Raw genomic sequence first — 10,760 nt, forward strand, 5'->3', positions numbered from 1 at the left:
CACAGAGCAAAAGGGTTTCCTTGGTGCAACGACCTGTTGCTGACGGCGCGTTCCTCCCGCTCCCCACTGCCCCGCGCCGCGGCCCTGGTGACTGACCGACCCCTGCCCTGGGGGACGTCCCACGACACGAGAAGCAAAAACCCAAGAGCTGGACTTTTTCTCCCCTCTTTCCTTGGTTAGTGACTGGTGAACGAGGATGGTAGGTTGTTTCTGTCCGAAATGGTCCCTCCTTCCTTCCCTGTGCATGGTGGGCATGGGGAAGGCACCTCCGTCCCCTCTTCCCCTGCAGTGCTCTGCCACCCGGCGATGCTCAAGCCTCCGCCAGTGACTGCCCCAGGGATGGAAGGCGATGGCAGGAACCCGCTGTCGTCTCTCCGTCCCCCGGTGGGTTTTGCACTAGGAGGGACCGTGGACCCTGCCCACGCGCTGCCTCCACCCAGCTTTGGGGGAAGAAACAGCAGAAATGGGGGCGAGTCCTCTGCCACAGTCTGGACGTCGAGCTTGCACCGTTGTCTCGCGGCTGAGGACCGGTGTGCCGGTGGGGCCGTGTCCCCTTTGCCTTGTCACCTCCAGCAGGTTGCTAAACCGCCCCGCAAGCAGAGCAACCCACCCTGGGTTGGCCGCCCTCCCCGAGCCCCCCAGTCCCCGCTGGTGGGGGGCTGGTGGCACCCAGCAGCGATGACCGTCCCCAGCCCACCGCCAGCGCCGGGCAGCGAGGACGCGGCTCCCCGCTTCCTTCTCAGCGCTGGCTGCGGCGGGTGGCACCTCCCAAGCCACACGGGGTGGGCCGCTGGCCCGACTTCAACTTCAGGGAAGGGCTCCTGGTGCCCGGCGTGCCCGGTTCCTCCTCCAAAGCCAGGGCAGGGTCTCCGAGGCCGGGCGATGGCGCGGGGAGGTGGCATCTGCCACCGCTGAGCCTCCTCCTGGGCGGCACCCGCAGAGGAGCTGGCGCGGCAGAGCCCAGCGCTGAGCCGCTGCTCGGCCGTCCTGCTGGTAGCAAAGCTGAGCCCGGCCAAACCCCGGGGCAGCCGAACCTGGCCGGGGCTCCCGCTTTCATCTTCTCTTTTCGTTATCCTTTTGTGTGCGTCCGGATGGGAAGATACCAAAAGATTTCTAGAGACAGAAGGTCCGTAGTTCAGGTGAACGGATGGTATTAATGCCAAAAAAAAAAAAAAAAAAAAAATTAATAATAATGAGAACAACACAACCAAACACCCCTCTTCTCCCTGCTCTTTCTTTCCGTGGGGGTGATGTGGGTACCCAGCGCCAGGCTCCTCTGAGCACGGCAGCCGCGGCCTCCCCAGTGCCCAGCACCTTCCTCGGGGACCAGCACCTTCCTCGGGGACCAGCACCTTCCCCGGCACGGCCGGGCTGGCACTGGCTGTCCTGGCACGCAGCGGGGTTTTGGGGGGCTGTGATGGACATAGAGCTGCTCCCGTTTTTGAGCCCCGCTCCAGGCTCTCCCGAAGCAACCCTGAGCACTGCTCCGTCCCTCCCTGTCCCTGGTACCCCGGGTCGAGACGTTGGCGGTGGGGGCTGCGTCGCTGCCCCAGCATACGGCCCCCAGCCTCGGGCCGGGGTCCTGGCGCTGGCACCCCGGCAGCGGCGTTTTGGGCTGAAAATGCAACACGCAGCGGTGGGTCGGCGGGGGGTGTGCTTGTTTGTCCCCGTGCGTCACCGCTGTGACATCCCCAAGGGGCTCTTGGCCCTGTGGCATGTGTCCCCAGGGCCGGCCCCTACCTCGGATCATCTTCTTTGCTGCCTGTCGCATCCTGCATGCCCAGGTGGCTGCAGATGGGGGGGTCCCTGGCTCCCCCCCTGCAGCCATGGCTGAGGCTGAGCGAAAGCCCCCGGCCTTGTTCCCTGTGCCACCCCAGCACGGTCCGGGGGACGCTGAGCCCCTCGGGGGGGGGAAGGCACCAGCATCCCCGCGGCTGGTGTTGCAGAGGGGCTCTTTCCCCTCCCTGAAACCCCCGAAAATCCTGCAAAACCTGCCCTCCCCAGCCCCAGGCGTGGGCAGGCGCCGCGGCGCGTGGGTGCTCACCGTGCCGCGCCATGCCGTGCCGTGCCGTGCCGGCCTTCGCTAGGTGTCTCCACTCGACCCCGGTTTCTCCCCGCGCCGCAGCCTCGCTCGCTCCGTCGCTGCTGCCGAAATACCAGGGCGAGAAGGTTTGCCAGGCCGCCCATGTCCCCTCGCCCTCCGGCCTCTCCTGGCTCGGCCCCGCTGCCGCCGGCTCCCACCTGGGCTCTGCCGGACACCAAAGACCCTGCCCGTGCTGGGGGGCACGAACCGAACCCCGTCTCTTGCAGCGTGGGTGCAGCCCCGTACCTCCAAAGGAGCCGCGAGGCTGGAGGTGCCGTGTATTTTCCCCACCTGCTTTCTTTTCTTTTTTTTTTTTTCTTTTTTCCTCTTTTTTCCCCTCTTTTTTTTTCTTTTTGTAATTTTTTTTCTCTTTTTTTAAAATTTTTTTTCTCTTTTTTAGAAATGTTTTCCTTCCCCCCCACCCCCCCAATCTTTCCATTTTAAGTTATTGTTTTAAACAAGTTTACAGCTGCCGCGGGTGGGTGTTGCTGGCGTGTACAAAGGAGCGGGGAGGGATGCACGGGGTGGATGTTGGGGTGCAGCCCCCGGCCCCCCGCCGCTGCTGCTCGGCCACGGTTCACCCTGGGCAGGGGCTCCCCTGTCTCCATCCAGGCTTTTGGGGTTTTGGTTCACCTCTCCCCGGCGGGGGGGCAATTGTGCCTCTGTAGCAGTGCCAGCACCCGGTGCCACCCCTTGGTGCCACCCTTGGTGCTGCTCCGGCGCATCCGGCACACCCCAGCGTCCCTGGGGAGGGGGCGACCTGGCCTTGTACTGGGAGCGACCTGGCCTTGTACTGGTGTGGTTCCACAGAGGGGGAGGTTTTGCAGCCTGATGCACGCGGGCACGGCCGGTGCCATGGGAGCTTGCACGGGTGCCGGGAGCCGCTGGGTGCTGCCGGGGTGTTCCGCTGCTGGGTCCTTCCCCGCGTCCCCGGGGCTGTGCGTGGCTTCAGCCCCCCTTGCTGTTTTTCTGTGGGGTGTTTCAGTAGTGGCTCCCCCTTCGTTTGCTCTTCCTGGGTCCTTCCCCTTCCTCGTGCTCTTCGAATTTAATTTTTTAGCAGCTCTGCAACCCTCTGTTACTTTGTGGATGGCTGGGGCAAAATCCAAGGCGGTCCAGGCACGAAGCGCACCCGGCATTGGCGAGCCCTCCAGCGCCCGCTGCGGTCCCTGCTTGGGATGTGGGTTTTTTGGGGTTGGTTTTTTTTTTTTTTTTTTAAAGCTTTTCCAGAGGTACAGACAGCCCTAAAATGCTTCCCAGAGCCGGGGCGAGCCGCGTGCCTCCAGATCCCCATGGGTCCAGCCAAAATCCCCGTACGCCATCACGCTGTCGACCCCAGGCCCCGCGAGGACAGCCTGGCGCCTCCGCGCCGTACGTTCCTATAGGTCGTTAGCCGCCATCCTGGCTCCGAAGAGCACTATATATATATATTATATATATAAAAATAAATATATAAATATAAAGGAGTTTTTTTCTTTAAACACGTGCACAGGTTTGGCAAGTCCTGTGGCTCCAGGTGATGCCTCTTCCCCGGCCGTTGCTGAAACGGGAATCACGGTGGGTGATTTCACGGGAAACGCGCCCGGTTTGATACTCAGGGGTAAATTTAATTCATTCTCTTACCCCCACCCAGCCCGGCCGCCTCTGCAGGGTCCCATCCGAACCCAGGTACCATGTCCCCTCCCAGCCTTGCCCGCACCCACCCCCCTCACCCCTCTGGTTTATTTTTTTGCTAGTTTGAATTTTACAAAATTCTGCGTGTCTTACCTCAAACACACGCCGGAGGCGGGGAGGGGAGAGAAGGAAGGATAAAGGACCAAACGCAACGTGTGGCAGAATTGTATGTCTGTATATATTGAGATATATATATACTGGGTTTAAACCTACCAACACGAATTGTTCTTTTTGGTTTTTCTGGAATTTTTTTTTGTTTTATTTCCTGTTTCTTTGCCCCCCTGGGGTGCTTCTGCGAGGGAAGGGTATGGGCACCTCACTGTAAGTAAAGGCATTCTTCTGGTATCTCCCACTGAAGGAATTACTCAGTTTTTCATGGTTTTCTTTGATTTTTTTTCCCCCTGAATAGCTAGAATGGGGAGAGACCAGGGGGTTGGAAGCCAGTGCTGGAAGGGAAGGGGTGCTGGTAGCACTGGGGGGCTGCTGGGGAGGCCAGCGGAGGCGAAGGGAAAGCGGCAGCTGAACCTGCATTAAACCAAAGGCTTTCTTTGCTTTGTTTACACGCCTGGCCAGCCTCACCGCCCGAGCCCATCTCCCTGGATCTAGGTTTTTGTCCTGGAAGCGTTGGGGAAGGTAGGGACAGGCCAGAGCCGGGGACTTGGGGACCCTCCGCTCCCCGGAGCTGCCCACGATGGCCCCGGGGGAACCCAGGTGGGTGCCCAGGCTGGGGGCATCCCCATCCCCTGGCTGCTCTGCGAAAGCGCCAGTCCTGCCACAATCTTTTCCTTTCCCCCCCCGCCCTTTTTTTTTTTTTTTTTTTTTCCCCTCCCCATCCTCTTTGGCACTGGGTGGGAAGGTGATGCTGGGGAGGTGGGACGAGGTCCGAGGGGGCCGGAGGGTGGAGGGGAGGGAGGCTGTGTATAAAGCGACCCTTTCTCTCCCGCCGCCGCCTTCGCTGCCGCATCCCTCGTGCTGTATAAAGGAAATAGCATTGCTGTGTATTTGTACTCTGAACTTCCGTGTGTCTGCTTTGGCAGACGGTAAACCCTTGTACAGTAGATCTAGCTGCATGTAATCTGTATGGACAATGGCATTATAAAATGCAATAAAATAAATTACCTATCATGCTGCTGTGCTGGCTGCTTTGTTACGATTATTGATTTAAAAAAAAAAAAACAAATCTGCATTTTTAAACCTCGCAGGCTCTTCAGCAGCGAGGGAGCGCTGGTCAGCCTGGGCGTCAGAGGGGAGAGGAGTGACTTGCTCTGCACTGGCAGTGTTGGGGTAGCTGGGGGGGCTACAGCAGCCCTGGTAATTTAGGTCCCTGTATCTACCCCTCACCAGCTCGCCCCTTCCAGCACCACCTCGTGAACCCCGGGGTCTGGCCAAAATACCTGCCCTGGGTGGGTTTGCTGAGCCGACCAGCCTCGGGGTCGCATCCTGCCCGTGGGGTGTTTGCTGATGCTGCTGGTGGCATCGCAGCAGCAGAGCCCCGCGTCCGCCGGTGCTGGGAGCCGTACGGGTGTCGTAAGCTGCCAAACCCAGGGGGGTTTGTTGCCGGCACCAGCCGACACCGTAGAGCTGCGCTGGCCGATGGGGAGTTGGGAGATGCTCGTTTTTTTAATGCGAGTTCAATCCCCTCCAAGCCCCGGGGGGCAGAGGCAGGGAGAGGGACCCAGCAGCGCCCACCCAGTGCCTGTAACATCCCCGGGCCCTGAGGCACCGCCGAAACCTGGGAAGTGCCTTGTGCTGGCAGATGCCTGTGGATGGGATGGGGTGGGGTGGGATGTGGGATGTGGGATGTGGGATGGGATGGGATGGGGTGGGGTGGGATGGGGTGGGGTGGGGTGGGATGGGATGGGATGTGGGATGGGGTGGGGTGGGATGGGATGGGGTGGAGTGGGGTGGGATGGGATGGGATGGGATGGGATGGGGTGGGGTGGGATGGGATGGGATGGGATGGGATGGGATGGGATGGGATGGGATGGGATGGGATGGGGCAGCAGCAGCATAGGCAGCTCAGACAGGAGGGTCCCTCCTCTGCCTTACCAAACAGCCCCCATTCCAACCTGCCGAGACGGGAAGGGTTTTCCCAAAAGCTGAGGTGAAGGTGAGTTGCTGGATGTTCGCTGGAGTTACTGTAGTAGGATATCTGCCTGTACAAAAGAAAAATAGCAATAATTCAGAAGTTACTAAATAGTAAGACAGCTTTTGCCACTGCCCTTGGGGATTTTTCCTCCTACCTCTTCTTTTTTTTTTATAAGACTGCAGTTCTGCAGTGAAGCCCCTCCACCGCGTGTTTAGCACATCCACGTCTGTCTTCTTCAGAGGCCTCTTCATCCAGCAGCACCAGCGCTGCCCCCCAGCCGCCCGCGCTCCCTCGCAGCGCAGAGCCCCCGGGCAGCCGGGCGCGTGGCACCCAGCGCCGCTGAGCCCGTCCTTGGCCCTGCAGCAGCCCGGTTCTCCCTGGCACGACGGCGAGCGAGGAGGCAGCTTCCCGGCGGCTCGGCACCCGCAGCCGGAGGGCTGGAGGTTTTTTCAGAAGTGCTCGGTGCTCATCGAGGCTCCGAAAGCAGGGCCGGGCTTGCAGCCTCGATATCTGCCCCTTAAAAAGAAAAAAGTGAGGCTTTGGCACTCCCCTCAGGGAATTGACTTCCCAGGGCGTCGGGGCTTCACCAGCAGGAACTTTTGGCCATTGCATTATTTTTTTTTCCTGAATATCCTCGCTCCGAGTCCCGGCCAGAGCTGCAGCAGCACAGGGGACAGGGCCGGGGCTGTGAGCAGATTTCAGCCACCACCGCGGCCCCCAGCCGCCTCGCAGCCCAGCGAAATGGCTGGCTCCCATCTGTGTCTAGACCCTGCCAATATTAATAGACTGTTATATCCCCTTTCCCTGCGCCGCTGCGTCCTGGCCAAACTTGCTTAATCTTTTTTCCAGTGGCCCTTTTCCAGGGCTCTTTGAACCGCAGCCAGCTTGCCGGTGGCTTCCTGGAGCACGCTGATGGTGCCTCCGCCAGCCCCTCGCCGCCCGCCTGGGGGGCCTGAGCCAGCACCCATGGGTGCACGAGCCGTGCAGAGAGCCCGGTGTCCCCGTCCTCCGCCGGCTGCCCAGCTCCCACGGGGAGGGCGCGGGGGCTCACGGCTGGGCGCAGGCTGTCGATCGCTCGGGGGAGCATGTGGCTTTGATTGATTTAACACTTGGAGAACAAGCTTTTAACTTTTACGCTAGAAACTTTTTTCCTTTTTTTTTTTTTTTTTTGCTATGGACATGAAAGTTTTCTTGGTTTGATTGCTAAACCAGTATGTGGATGGGGGGAGAGACTGGGACCAGCCGCCCCCTTCCATCAGCTCCTGGGTGCAGAACAACTCCATGCACCCAGAAAACGGTGGCAGGAGGCACCCACCCCTCTCCTCCTCTTCCCTCCTGGCTGCTCCGGAGCCCGCATCCATGACGATACCACCCTCCTCTCGATGCTTTGCCCCATATGGGTGGGAGTTTCGCACACCCCTGAAGCACAACGTGGGGTTTGCTGCTGGGAACAGAGCCCCCGGCCGGGGGTGGGTCAGATGCACACAGCCGGCACGGCTTTCACATAGTTAAAAAGAACAGAAAACAAAAAACAAAAAAAAAAAAAGGAGGGAGCGCATTTGGTTGTTTTGGGTTTGTTTTTTTTTTTTAAAATGAGCATTAAGGAATTGCAACAAGCAGGGCCAGGAAGGGATGTGGCCAAAGCGTTCTTGCTCTGCGATCTCTTCCCCTCCTGAGCAGCCGATGTCTCGGGGCGTCTCTGGTCCACGCAGCTGCATCCCCCCCCCCAGGCCCAGGGCTGAGAAGGGGGTCCCGAAACCGCACGTGTGGGCAGAGGGCACACACAGAGCCCTCACCTCTGCAACGGCCACCCACCCACGGGCCACGAGCGGGTTTGCTCCCTGCTTTCGTCTCCCTTCTGCACCCATTTTGCTTCTCCGGTTTGTTCGTGGGGCTGGAGGCTGCTGCAGGAGGGGCAGCGCCTGGGGGTCCCGGCCCACCCTCTGCCTGGGGGCTGCTGGACGGGTATAGAGGGGTTTCTGTAAGAACAGACCTTGAATATACTTTGACTGCGTGCAGCTGATTTATTTTTCTCTTGCCACTCAGACAGCGATGTATTCCCTGCGGAGAGACCGTGGCTGATTTAATACCGGTGTCACATCGTGTCCGGAGCAAGGCACAAACTGTGACGTGCTGCGGCCGGGGCTGCAAGCCCCCTGCACCGGGGGTCTCAAAAAGCGGTGGGAAGAATAATTGTGGCTTTAGTAGCTGGGAAGGAAAAGACCAGGAATGGGGGGAGCAGGCTCTGGCTGGGTGCAAGCGCCTGCTTTTGCCACCCCAGCCTCTCGGAAAGGCTTGGACCATACCCACCCGTGCAGAAACCTGGAACAGCAACGCCAGGCCTGCAGGTCCCCCGGTGCGGGACGGGGAGGGGGGACAAAGGCGACCTTGTTGGCGAGCGTGAGCGCAACCACATCGCTCCCTGCGGCAGGATCCGGCTGCCTGCGGTGCCCCGGGGGTGGCGGGGAGCCCCGGCGCGGCTCTGGCCGGGGCAGCCGAAGCAGGCGGTCACCCCCGCTCCAAAGCCAAAATCTGCTTTGCTGCCCCTGCCCGGAAACGTGCTCAGCCCCAATGCAGCAGCGGGGAGAAACGCTGGCGCTGGCCCCGCGCGGCGACGGCGCTGCTGAGCGTCACCATCCCCGCGTGCCCCCGTATCCTCCGCAGCGACGCGCTGCTTCGTGCCTCAGTTTTCTTCCTTTGCAAAAGGCCGTGGTGATGCTCGGTCCCCTGCCTGGCTGGGACGTGGCCCCCTCGCCCCGCAGCACCGGGGGGCCGGTGAGACCCCCCCAAACCGTGGTCGCCCGTGAGCAGCTGTGGTGGGTGGCAGCGGCAGGGCTGCTCCGACGTGCACGGCCCGATGCCCCCGCGGCTGCTCGTGTGCCGCTGCCTCCCCCCGATACCGGCGCTTGCACACAAACCCCCCCGGGGACGGAGCGTGGCGCGGAGGGGAGGGGGGAAGTCTTTAATTTTTCCATCTTCAAAAGATGAATGTTCATCATCACCCCCCCCCCCGTTTTTTTTTTTTAAATGTCCATTTCCTTTTTTTTTTTTTATTATTTACAGAAATAGCTCGTGACTCATCAAAATCTTTTAGCAGAAAATCTAAAACAGTGGGGTCATTCACTGCGAACCCAGCGCCTCTCCTCCCCCCCCCGCCCGCTTCGCACAGAAGGGTTTGAGAAGGTTATTTTGTTTAGAGATTTTGTGTGCGCCCAGCGACTGGTAATTATGCTAGACAGATCAGGGGGTTATGGCTTGGACCCTAAGCAAACATGGCTCAGTCTGCACAGCCCGGCTCTGTGCTGAGGCACAGCCGAAATCTACAGCCCCATTCATGGCAGGTTAACCGCACGCTGCGGCTTGGGGTTTCTTTTTTTTTTTTTCTCCTTTTTTTTTTTTTTTTTGTTTTCGGCTTGCACGCATTTTCTCTTATTTATTTATTTTTCTTTCGAAACTGCAAAGGGTTCGCCGAGGGATAAATGCCGGGAATGTTGCAAAACCCCCTTTGAACTGCAAAGTCGAGGCTTAGCGCTAAATCCTCGCCCGAGTCGGAAAGGTCAGGGAGGTTTAAATCTCTGCCCTCCCTCTTCCACACCGCGCCCAGCCCAGGCGATGGGGAGCTGTGGGGTGCGGGGGGGGGAGCGGCGGACCCGGGGGCGATGGGGCGCAGACCCCGCTCCCGCCGAGGAGCCTGAGACGCAGCTGGGAGCTGGGAGGATGCGGGTGGATTTGCTTTGGCAGCAGAGGAGCTCGGAGCGGTGGCTGATGCCAGGGTTTGTGAATGTGGGTCAGTGCAGTCACACACCTACAGAAATGGCCTTGTTTTCCAAAATACAGCCCGCTCCCACAGCATTCCTCGGGGTGCAGCAGTCCCGGGTATATCACAGGATTAATCCCGGTGTATGCTGCAGGGTGCCCAGTCCCAATCCTGCCCACCCCAGCACCCCGCTAAAGCTGCTCGGAGGGGGGAGTTTTCTTTAGAGGAGACGACACTTTGGGGAAAAATACTTGGTTTTGTGGAAAACGCTCTTGTCAGGGTGCTGGGTACTTGGCATCGCTGAGCAAATTGTAACCCCAACAAGAGACCTCGCCGGACTCATTCGCACCTTCCTGCTTACCTCCATCCCTGGGTTTCCAGTCCAGGGATGTGGCTGGAGCCCCTGCGGGACCACCGTGCCGCGGGACCACCGTGCCCCGGGACCAGCAGCCCCGCAGCGAGGAAGGGTGTTGGAGGCTGGTTCCTCATTGTTGGGCGACAGTAATGCAAAGCCGCGGCATGGTTTTACTTTTTTCGGGGCCCTTTGTGGGAGAGCAGCGGCATGGTTTTACTTTTTTTGGGGCCCTTTGTGGGAGAGCAGCAGCAGGGCCGGCTGAGCCGCTCGCCCCGCCGGATGCTGCCGGCGACGTGCTCGAACCGTCCCTGCGACGCAGCGTGCTAAGGAGAGGTCGGGGCAGGCTGGGCCCCGGCTGCCCTCAGTTTGCGCTTGCCAAATTTCGCCTCCTGCTTCTGAATGAACGTGGGATGCAGCAGGAGAGAAACCCCAATGGGAGGAGGCAGCGAGGAGGTGGCGGGGGGACGGCGGAGGAGGGCTAAGCTCGGGGTTAAGGCAGCAGAAAGCAGGCACGCCGTCAGCCATCATCCTGCCGTGCCGAGATGGGATGTATCCTGCTCCGGCTCGCAGGGAGGGGGCAGAGCCCTGGGGCACCGGGAGAAGGCGCGGGGTCAGCATTTTGCCTTACAGCAAAGGGATATGGGTGGTGAGAGGAAGGAGGGCACAGACTCGTTTTGCGAGGTTGGATCCTGCCTTTGGCTTTGGTGTAATCCCTTTCATTTGGAGGGGGAGCGGTGCTGTGCCTCTGAGGCTGGGGGTGTCCCCACTCGGGGCGCAGGATGCTCAGCGGGATGGCCCGCAGGGC

The sequence above is a fragment of the Pelecanus crispus genome, chromosome 17 (genome assembly GCF_030463565.1).
Source record: "Pelecanus crispus isolate bPelCri1 chromosome 17, bPelCri1.pri, whole genome shotgun sequence".
NCBI lineage: Eukaryota > Metazoa > Chordata > Aves > Pelecaniformes > Pelecanidae > Pelecanus > Pelecanus crispus.